This window comes from Meleagris gallopavo, chromosome 1 (assembly GCF_000146605.3).
Source record: "Meleagris gallopavo isolate NT-WF06-2002-E0010 breed Aviagen turkey brand Nicholas breeding stock chromosome 1, Turkey_5.1, whole genome shotgun sequence".
Lineage (NCBI taxonomy): Eukaryota > Metazoa > Chordata > Aves > Galliformes > Phasianidae > Meleagris > Meleagris gallopavo.
The window spans coordinates 96,568,283-96,580,139 of NC_015011.2; the positions used below are offsets into that span (position 1 = coordinate 96,568,283).

The 11,857-nt window shown below is 38.6% G+C and overlaps 1 long non-coding RNA gene across 1 annotated transcript in view; it reads left to right on the forward strand.

The window, feature by feature from the left end:
* The first annotated feature begins 9,852 nt into the window (after positions 1-9,852).
* LOC104913987 overlaps positions 9,853-11,857 on the forward strand; it is a 232,537-nt gene continuing 230,532 nt past the window's right edge. The window contains exon 1 of the long non-coding RNA XR_795754.3: positions 9,853-10,213. This is a non-coding gene — a long non-coding RNA (uncharacterized LOC104913987). The remainder of the gene's footprint in view (positions 10,214-11,857) is intronic.

Consider the following 11,857-nt stretch of genomic DNA (forward strand, 5'->3'; position numbering starts at 1 on the left):
TTTTTTCTTCATAGCTTTGCAATAATGGAGTTGCTGATGATCAGCTGCAGTTTTCTCCCCTCTAAATCAAGTAACAAAAGGCTCACAGCCACAACCAAGATGAAGGAGTTCTGAGCGTAGAACCCTCTTCCATTGACTTGGCAGTCCTTGTTCCCTGCTTCTATGTTCTGCCTCTGGAGGATTTGGTGTGTATTTATCTTGATAGGCTCCTACTGGAACAGCACAGAAGGAAAGGCAGCATCTGCACCCCTAAGCAGGGGAATGTCAGCTGCTGTGAGAAGTCTGAGAGTTTGCAGATGGACTCTGCTCTCAGTATTGGAATTGCCCAATGCTGAAATCACCCTGAATAATGTTACAATTTTGCTATTTTGCAGTGAAACACAGTGGCGTTCTAAATGTATAAAACGTTACTATTTGCAAATTTCCACCTATTTGTTTATGTTTCCGGAAATAGTACACCTCGCTGCAGTCTGGACATTGCCCCAGGTGGTGTCTGCCTCTTAACCCAAATCAAACAGTAATCACTCAGACACTGTCTGGCTCTCACAGGGTGGACAGGGAAAGCATAACAGCTTTCCAGTTGCCTCTCACTAAGTCTAGGCAAAGATTTCCCTCAGGAAATCTCCAGCCTGTTTTCTTCATCGTCCTTTAGGGCAAGACTTTAGGGTCATGGTCTCCATTGCCCTTTGCGTTGCTGCAGGGCCCAACACACTTGATGAGCAGACCACATAGTGTGAAGGGTGAGATAACAATATGGTATTGCGAAGAGCGTAGGCTTTCATTTTTCTTGACCTATATATCTTAACCAAGGAGTTGCCAGAATATGGCTTTGAAGCTGTAAATGGATCATTGGCAGTGAAGATGTGACTGCCAGTCCAGCTATTAAGGTCACTGGGGATTTGGTTGTTGCAGGATAATTCAGCTCCCAAGCTGCTTTTTAGCGGAGAAAAGCCAGTGGGTTCCACTGAGGCTGCCATTGGGCTGGCTGCAGAACACAGCTGTATGCTCTGCTCTGGCTTGCTTTGCAGCAGTACTCCTGCAAGCTGTAATCTGCTTGCTTAGCCCTGGCAGCCTGGTGCCTAAGACTGCAGCTCCTGACGCTGCAAGAGGCAGCAGCCTTTGTGCCTGGAAAACTAGAGAGCTTCTGTTTGCAAATAAAAGATTGAAAATTCAACAGTGCTCGAACGTGTATGCAGACAGCAACAAGCATCGTGAACTGACCCACTCCTTTTTAACAAAATGTATCACTGACTTCAACAGCTGGATGTAATAGGTTTATAGCTCAGATCCCTGTTTATTTGGTCCTGACTCGTACCCATTTATCTGGCTTTTTTGGCCTGGACTTGCACTATTGTCATCTTCAGATGACAACAAAAATAGTAACATATATACTGTGGGCCTAAATAACAACTAGTGCCTTCAGGGAATGGAGCAAAGTGAAAGTAACTGCTGTTAAAAAAATAAAAAAAAAAGAGAAAAGAAAAAGAAAAGGTTAGTGTTCAGAAAGTAAAAGAACACTAATGTTTTTGTATTCAATGAAAAATAATTATATTTTATGTTAAAAAAAGAAGTTACACGTTTGTTTTGGAGGAAGATTTTTGGTATTACAGACAGTTAAAATGGTAACTCTGGTGACAGTGTAGTGAGGAAACTATCTAACGAGAGATATCTCAGAGACTGAATTCTGTAACATTTTTCAGTCTTCTTGTTGAATGCAAGATAGTTTGGCTGTTCTGGTTCACTTTCCTGTATGACTAAGCTAAGTAGTGCAGCTTTGTACTTTCAGATTTTTGTATGAACCCCATGCCATCTCAGGAAACTCAAGTTAATCCTGGGGAGGGCCAAAAGAATCTACTAAAATACGCACACTGCCAAAGTAAATGATGGCTGGATTCCTGAGCTAATCTTTGCCTTTGATCTTGTGTATCAGAAAATTTATTTGGTAAAGTAGTGATGAAAAAACTTCTGACCATTCTGAAGTATCAGTTGCAAATAGTCTAGACCTTCTGAATTTCAACATAAATCAGTACATGGTTTTTTTTCCCTCCTCTCCCAATCCTTGGTAATATCCATAGAAAGCATTATAATGAGGCAATTCAGAGAGTAGCAGTAACCATTCTTTTTCTGACACTTACAGCCTTGTATGCAAAATTGCATGGCAAGTTGTGTCAGCGTGTGGAAATCTGACTGCATTTTTATCTCTGAAAGTAAACAGCGGAAGGAAATGGCAACTTTTGCCTTACAGTTATTCCTTGTTGAATATACTTTGTCGGATGAAATTGTTTTGTGTTCTCGTTCTTACTGGTTTTGCTTTGATGGTTCTTTGGTGTCCAATTTATTGGATGGAGTCTCCATTTTCTTGCATAATTGTGCAAAACGTTACTGAAACTCAATCTTTGAGTCTGTTTTAAATGTTTTCTGGAAAGGGACTATTTTTGTTTTTTATTTGATTGCTTTTGGTTGGAAGGTTGCTTTTATTTTATGTAAAATACAGCCTTCGTGTTTTGCAAAACACCCACTTTTTCACTCTGAATAGCATGTTCTTGTTTCAGGACTTTCTGAAGTTTACACCCGTGTGTGACAACAAAACTGAAAACTTTTACTAGTTACTGCGTAACCTATATCACGATGAAGCCAATGCGGGAAACAGCTTATACTCTGGACAGAGATATTACAGATCAGAAATTGGGATACACAAAGATTGGGTTGCCTTGTTGATGATTAAGGAGGTCTAGGATGGAGCCCTGCTCAGATCTTGAGCATGTTTTAAGGCTTTCTCATCTTGAAGCACACATCATTAAGGCCGTATTTATTAGAACTTTTCCTTCCATAAATGTGTTACCTATCGAAGTTCCCAGTATCTTGCAAGGAGGGAGAGGAATCACTCTTCCAATTCTTGAACAGCTATATTACTCATTGTGTTAGTATGATCTGTTTCTGTCCTGTCAGTTTCGATCAGCAGGTGTTGTATCCAAGGTTGCTGTATAGGCCTGAGCTAAGCCCACCAAGCAGATCTTTCCCTTTTCCAGAGGTGAAGGAGTGCCTGCAGACGGGAGTGAGAGGCTGCTCTACCTGCCTACATGCCACCCAGCCAGACCACAGACCTGCCTTTGTTTCATGGTGGGTGCAGAGGCTTTTTCAGGATGTTCTGTTGCTGCAGGTGGCAGCGAATACAGCCTTGGAAGGCAAAAGGATGTTGGCAGTTCCTGCAGGGACCGCAGCGAGCAGGAGAAAAGACAAGAACTTCCAGCTGTGATTTCTAGTCTTGCTCAGGCCTGAGAGAAAATGCAGAAAAGGGGTTGCCTGCTGCACATCCATAGACAGGAATGGCTTGAGTTATTTATGCAGTTGTTGCAGTTTATGATGATGTCTCCAAACTGGAGTACTCATTTTCTGGTCACTTTGTCAGTCACCTGAAATTGCAAATCCAAGCTGACAGAGCCCCAAACTGCCTGCTGCTCATTACCTAATGGTATGGAGGAATGCCTTTGCTTGCATTTGAACACAACAGTAAAGAACATCTTTTAAAAAAAATTAATGGCAATGAAAATAATATTAAGCATAATCAGTAATCTGTTAATGAAGAGTGGACTCATTATTTTTTTCTTTACTACCGTGCTTGATAAATATAGGAAAAAATAAATCTGCTTGTGATGTTTTTTTCTTTTATTTTTTTATTTTTTTCCCATTTTGCTCATGATTTTATTTAATGGAAGAGTAACTTCTCACATATTGGCTTGACAATTTACAGGCATTTGTTTGTGCTGAATTAAGCACATTTCTAAACTTTGTATGTTGCTGCTGACAGTTTGGGAATTGATTTTTATCCCTAGAGAGATGCCTTTTTGTCTTTAAGGCAAATTGAAGTTGACTGCCGGAGCATTCCCTGGTAAGAGAATCTACTGTAGGGATATTTTTTCCACTGAGAACTCATTTTTAACTGAGGACCTTCAGCAAGGTCATGCTTTTCAGGACACCAGAAAAAAAAAAAAAAGTTCACAGACAAAGAGATAACATTAGCTTTATAGTAAATAAGTAGGAGCAAATACGACCAAGCTTTTTTCTCATGTCAGGGAAGTGTGCTTAGATGTGCAGTAGGTAACAATTTTCCAAGCTTTTATTCTGAATGCACATGTTAACTGCTAGTGTGGGCAATGGCAGAAAAAGATTTTACCCACCTGTGTTTTCTCATGCCTGTTACGAGTTTAAATTAAAGGAGCTCTGTAACATTTTTAGGAGGTTAAGATTCTTTCAAGGAAAGGCTTATGGCTTGTCCTCATCAGCATAGAGCGGGGGTTGTAGACATAAATGGATTAATGAGCTGTGTGCGAGTACGCAGATGCAATCTGTTCACATCAAATAATGCTAGATATTCTCTTTTTATTCTATACTTATCCCTGAATATGCAACCACAGAGACTATTTTTCTGAGCTATCTCACCTATACCCACCTTGTTCCAGCATCCATAGAGATGCTGGGATTCGTTCATGTATCATTCCCTCCAGGGGTTTTTTCTAAATTTTACATTTGTAAAAACAGACTTCTATTAAATGAGTCTGCTAAAATAAAATATTGTAAATGTATATACCTGGTCTCTTTTATATGATCAAAATGGAAAAACTCCTTCACACCTGAACAACAAAGATGAATATACCTATCCTGGTCAGTAGTTTTATTTTGTGATTGAACCTGGCCAAATACTGGTGAGGTAGTACACAGACCTCATACTAAACTCGTTTACTGCTTCTCTCTGCAGCAATTGCATCTACTTTTATTTTGAGTAATTTCATTCTCTTTAATCTCAATCTTTTTATAAACTCATATATTTCTAAGACCTAAGTAACACAAATATAAGTAAGAAGACAAACGTTTTCAGTCTGTGAATAAGATAACAAAGGATAAAGTCAAACCCACTTGTTTTCATTTCTTGAATGAAAATCATGCCAACTTAAGGCAATTTTTCACCAAAGCACCTAAGTGAGTTCTAAGAACGAATTTCTTGAGAAAGGTCATCTGGTGGTTATAAAATCTAGGAAGGAGTTTGAGCTCTCTGCAGTCTTCCTTTAAGGCTTCTTTGGGTTCTTGTTGAGTTTTTCATACATTCGAGTTCTGAAAATTTGATTTTTCTCAGTGTGTTTCTGTGGATGTCATTATCAGTTGTCGGAATTTTGATTTACCTCTCTAATCTTTATTTTCCCTTCCCAAATTCCTTTTGTAATATATGTGACAGTTCTCTCGTAGTAGTTACCAGACAAACACACCTGCAAAATCTGAGAAAGAAAATTTTCAATATTCATCTAATTAAGAAAAAAAAAAAGAAGAAAAGAAAGCATCCTAAAACATGTTTGACTGTTTTGTTTTGCAGATATAAAAGAAAACACAAGGCTAGTATTTAAGATGGGGTAGATGAGGAATGACAGGAAGCAGAGACTGATGATGTTCTGTTGCAACTGGTGAGCAATATCCCAGAGCTACCTTGCCACCAAATCCATAAGGCAGCCTAGACAATAAACAGTTCATCTTTTTGCCCTGCTTTCAATTCCGTATTTTTGTTAATTAATTTTTAAGCTTTTACTCAACTTCACCTTGGATCGTCCATCTTTTCTCGGAAGGAATGTAAAATAGATCATAATGTCTATGAATAATATGAAGTCTGATTAATCATATTGTAACACTTTATACTCCTACTTTTTGGTTTGGGTAGGTTAGTTTAATGTTGATCATTGTGGGCTCTACCTTTAATACCTTAATCAAACTTGTTTCTGTTTTGTCCTTTTGCCTGAAGACTTCTGATGTTCAGAATTAACTTTGTTCTCAGTCCTTTTCTATTCTGTGTTGAGCTTTACACCTAATTAGAAGTAATTGTTTCCTTGTTCCTACAGCAGGCAGATCTTGGCTGCATGAGGGTCTCAGTCTCAGGAAAAATGTAGGTAAAACTTAGATAATTTAGCTTTTATCTCTATCTCTTTCATTGTTCTACAGCTCTGATAAATGTCCCTTCGATATGACTTTACTAAGTTGTAAAAATCATGAAAATCTGTGTGTTGGAATGGTAGCCTGAATGTTACAGTGCTGTCACAAAGATTTTCACTAAGGATTATTTTTAACAACTCGAACATGTTTTAAGATTTGTTCAGACTCTCTCTCTCTCTTTTTAATAATTTCAGTGATTTTCTGTCACATTTTCAAACCTTAGAGTTCTGAGAATGAACTCCAATCTGGGCCTCAGACAAGGTATCTGAACGGGGTCCGATTGGTGTCTAAAGGTAGAATGCAAAATTACATTAATTAAATTTGTAATTGTGAAGCAGGAGGGAGAACACTTTATAAAGGCAGAGGTAGGAGGAGAACTTTAAGTATCAGTGCATGGCGAATGAGATGCACAGCCTGCATTATCAGTTAGGAGCTGCATGTCTAATCCACCAGACTCAGAACGGAAGAAAATGTACCCTGGGATGTCAGGTGTTAAGGGGAAGAATGGGCCTCTCACGTTCTTTGCGCTTACAAGCCGGCTTGTAACCTTTTGACTCTCTCTCTCTTTCTCTTCTTGAGTTTTGTTTCCTGAAAGGAAAAGGGGTTGGGGGGAGGTAGGGGAAGGAGATTTGAAGAGTGGAAGATCTGTTTCAAAGTACTGAGTACTGTAGTGTATTTTCAGGCTTCCCCCCACCACCCTCCCAAGAATTAGTTTTGTTTTGTTTCCTTAAAGAAGGAGTTGCTTTTCAGGTAAAGTGTTTAGACTTAAGATATCTTACCACTATCAACATTGTAATCTTCATGCGCTCTGCTGCAGGTGACATAGCTTTCTTTATCTTTCTAACTAAAATGAATATAGTTTCACTTAAAAACACAGTAGAGGAATAAAGCTTGTTTTGAGAATTAATGTTACACAGTATTGCCTTTTATATTCATCAGGTATTATGCAGATAAACAACCCCCCATATATGAAATTTCTTTTCTTTTTGAAGTGGCACGGTCATATATTCTATTGATTGCACAACAAGAATAATCATGTTGTACTCCAGGCCTGATGATCTGCATATGCAAAGAAAAGGTTTAAATAATACTCTCACATTTTGCCTCCTTGCTCTTTTTGAGTTAGTAAGTGTAGAAAATATCCTGGTGCAAGGAGGAAGATGTATGTACCCTAGGTGAGTGTTTACTGGTTAGAATAAAAGAAAATGTAACATATACAGGAAAAGGTTAATAGTGTCTAATTAAGGTAGGTCTCCAAACTTCATGACTTTTGAGGAGAAAGGGCAGGAAGTGGAAAAATATGCCAAAAGCTACATTATCTGTCCTTGAAATCGTCTCTTCTGCAATGATCCCGTACTAGATTGTAAAAATGAAAGCAATAACGTGATGTTTGTTTTCATTAATTAAAGAGAGTCTTTCTCGTAGAAGAGTGTCCTGAGAATTCTAAAGGAATTTTATATATTTCTGGCTAGCATGATGGATTTCATCCATGCAAGAACTGTCCTCCTTCTAACTTTGAGTTGTTATTCATTCATGATTATTTTGAAATGGCTCATGTTGCCTTGGCTTAGCTGTAATGTGGCAGCAATGGAGTAGAGCCAATAGAGGGGTAATTTTACAGCCAGTAATCAGGAAAAGGAAGAGCCCTTAGCCAGAGACTCAACTGTGCCAGGAGGAGCCATTATTCTATTATTATTTCCAGTGTGGAGGCATTGTTTTAAGTTACATTAAAAACATCCTTTAAATGTCTTTATTTGTGTTGTAAATTTTCCATATCAATTTTTCGCTAAGAAAGGTGTGTGAATCTGTAACATATAAGCAAATGGAGTGCTTGAGGTCTATCTTGCTTTAAAAGTTGTGCACTGAAGGGAAACCTCAAATTAAAGGTAATTCCTCAACTTATAGAGGATGGAGGATTATTGGGCAAATATGGCAAGAGTTCTTGATTTCATAACACTTGTTTGGAACAACACTCTGGACAGCCTTCCTTACCATCTTTTTCTTCTGTTAAGGACTCTAAGTGGCTAAAGGGGAGAGAATGAAGTCTATACTGTTATTCATGTGCATGGATTTGCACTATCTCCTGGAGGTTGTGTTTGTTGAAACCCACAGTGGATTTGAATGTTAGAGGATGTGATGTGGATAGCTTTCTTGTTTTCAGTTACTTTGTCCTGTACAGTTTTATATTCCATACTGCTTTAATTTCACTTTGTAGAGCATATGTTGTGAACTATTATTGTAAAGGTCTCTATACTTTTTAATAAATAATATTTGAGGAGGCAGAAGCCTTCCATCTGTAAGGCAAGTGGCACTTGGTTTAAATGCATAATAGTGAAATAATGTGTCTCAAGTCATTAGAACAGTTTGAGATACAAAAGGGAACAGAACCCAAATATCATAAATCCTTGTCCAGTGTCTTAATCCTGAGCCTATTTTTCCATTCAAAATATAAATTTCCATGATTATTATTTGTACTGCCAGAGCTTTCCAGGGATTTAAAGGTGACCTAATTTATTAAATGCTGTCTTATGTGCAAGACAGAAGCAAAATCCTTACCCCAGGGCACTTATTCAGTGGCCCTGATCCTGCAATCTGATCTCTGGAATGAATGTCTGAACTAACACAAGCCATGCCGCCTGTTCAGAGAGTTCGACTGGAGTTTTAATGGAGAAGAGACATGTAGAGTGCAAGTTGTCTGCAACATCCTCAGTCAATTTCAGTACATTGCCATTACTTCCCTCTTTTATTATGTGTTTCCATGTGTCCTCTGCAAACTTTTGAGCAGCTGTTGTTGTTACCTTAAGCACAGAGAGAAGTTTGGTGTGAATTGTTTTTTCCAGCTCTGTGTGAGCCTTGATCTGTGGCACTACTTAAAGATGCTTTGCGATGCACCTTGAGATTAAAGTGCATCGCCCCTGCAGTGCATTGATCTTGTCTGGCCCAGAAAGGGGTTGTCATAGATCTGCTTTTGAAATCAGGACTCCCTCATGGGTTTTCCCAAGGCATCATCTCCATGTCATTGGGTTGGCAGGATATGAAGCTGAGGGTCTTTTTGAAGTTTTCCCTCGCACCAAGGGGTGTATGCTTGTCATGTGGCAGTTGTGCTAAGTTACACCCTCTTCTCCCTGTGTTCCATGCGGGATAACTTAGACTATTTAAATACACCAGTTTTTGTGTTTTTTTTTTAAATCTATTTGATTTACTATGTTGGAGTACTAAAACAAAGAGTAGAATCCAGTGCTTGCAACTCATTTCATGGAGAGAAATAAAATGCACAGGCTGAACTTCATGAACTAATTAAACTATCCTACAAAACTCTCTCCCCTTGCAGCTACAGACAATAGTCTTATTTTAGGAAACACAATCGTGTACTTCATCAGATATCACTTTCACCGATATTATTTAGCTTTTCATAACTGCAAGGCAAACAACCTTTAAGGTTGTTTCTGTTTCTCACATTTCAGTCTCTTTTTTTGAAAAGTACAAAAAAGTAAATTTCCTCCATCGAATGACTCGTTATTGGAAAAGCAAAGTAACATTTCAGTGTTCAAAGCTCTTCTTCCTGCAAAACTGTGGTACGTGGAAAATGTTTTACAACTTTCAAAGTTTATTTGATTTTGAACGCTTTTGGTTATGTAAGTTTTAATAAGTAGCTTTGGTGTACCCCTAAAGGCACACCCCACACACTTATGTTGTGTGACCTAGGGTCACAAGTAATGGCTGCAAGCTAATTGATTGAGAAAGGCTTGTCTGACTGGGCCCCTTTGAGTCCTCCCTTTACATTCCTAAATTTCTGTAAAGAAGGCACTGGCAGCTTCGCCTGTCGAGAGGAGGGGTTGGGGGAAAGGGAGGAAGTTTCTCCGTTTCTGATTATGCGCAGAGTTTCCTTGTACCGAGCTTATGTTCTCCACCCACTACTTAGTAAGAACTCCTTAACAACTTAAAGCTTTATCCCTCTGAGTACCAGAAAAGTGATTTGAGTAGTTATTGAGCAGGGAGAATAAACTGCTTGCTCCGGGCAGGGAGGAAGCTTATGGAAATGATATTAGACCTTCAGCAAAGTGCACAGCTGCATCATACAGAAGCCGAGACTCAAATTGACAGGCAAATAAGCCAGATCACGGAAGGGGCCTCTGTGTGGCAGCTCTGAGCTCCCAAGTGTTGGACAACTAGGCAAAAAGTGCACTGGAACAGGGCAGAAAATAGCACACTAACTTCAGGCAACTGTTGCATTTTCATGGTGAGTCCAGATTTGAAATGTTGTTTGAAATGTAGCTGTTTCTGTTGTTTCTAAAATCCCTTCCGTTCTACCACAGCTATCCTTTTGCAAAGTTCATTGTGTTACAGATTATTTGTCCGGATGTGCACTGCAGTTCTGAATGGTGCAGAAATGCACAGGGATGGTCCTTTCCTTGCTGCTTGCTCTCTGTTTTTCCTTTGCTTGCTCCAGGAATCAGGTCCCATTCTCTAAAGCATGCTGTACGGCTTCCGATTTGCAAAGAAAGAGTTTTGCAACCAGCCCTTGGTGTGCGGCTGCATATAGGTGAATAAGTGTCCGGAATTTCTGTGCAGTTTTCCGCAGTTTGAGCTTTGCGGCACCTCTGCACTGCTCCGTATTTCGCTGCCTTATCTTGAGAATGTATGGCACGGTCACTATGAAAAGAGCTTTGTGTTTGAATTCCTGGTGAGTCGAAGGGTCAGGGCCTATGAGTTATCTGCCTGCCAGCAAGACTCATTGCTGTGTCCCTTTATTTTTCAAGCTAAAATAGAAAAAACATGTGTCCTCACCCCTTTTATATTATCGCATTTTGAATTCAGGTTTTACATGCTGTTTGTGTGTGCTTTGTTCTTTTGACAAACTTGGGGTTTTGAGGGGAAGCCAGCTTTATTCTGTCCATATTTAGTCTATTTTCTCAAGTTTTTACTGCTTTTTTTTGCATTCCTTTGTTGTGATGCACATAATTTTTTTTTAAAATAACATTCAGTGATTTCGATTTCTGCTAAGAAGAGACAAAGGTTTTATAGTTGCATGCTTATCTCCAAAAATACCAGGGAGCTATCTAAATTTTAGGTAGGTTGCAAAACTATGAAGAAGATAAGGCTTTCATAACTTTTGTCTCTCTAAAGGAGGGAAACAGAATACTCCTGTTCTAGTGTAAGTTCTAGTGTAGTGGTAATAAATCTGATCTGAGTTATTATGTTATTCCAGTCACTGTGTTCATTTGAAAAAGCTGCTTTATTTGCACAGCAATAGAATTATACACGTTGACAGTAACATTAGAAATAAGTTTGCAAAAACTGTTGAGTGGGTGAGATTTAGAGCCATAATTCTTCAAAGCATGTCAAAGTTGCTCTGTACGTGATGTTTAAGATGCCTGTGATTTAGAGGAGAAATGAATCTAAGTGTTTTTTCCTTCAACAGAAGTGTAATTCTGCACAAAGTGATCTTTGTTATATCTTTACTCAAATAGTCTTCTTTTCAGAAGGTAAATAATCTCAGTCAGGAGTTGTAGGAAAATTCTCAGAGAATTATGTTATTTGGAGCTCAAGGAAAAGTGCTCATTTGATAGGATAATTCTACCAATCAGCATAAGTTGATCAGATGAAGACTCCACAGATAGTATGTTCCTAGTTGTTTCTTGACCTGTCTTTCTAAGTTTGTTAGTTCGTCTAAATATTAAAAATAGCATAATATCTTCTTTTTTTTTAAACTAAAAGATAAATGCATAAGGGGCTTTAGTTCTGGACTGACCTAATGTTGCAGTCTCTCTCAAGTGCAGAAGTTCGTATTGTTCATCTGTTGTGTTCATTTGCCAGTCTGAGATCTTCAGTTTGCATGTAGTTTTTGCATTTCTTTCTTCTTCTTCTTCTTCTTTTTTTTTTT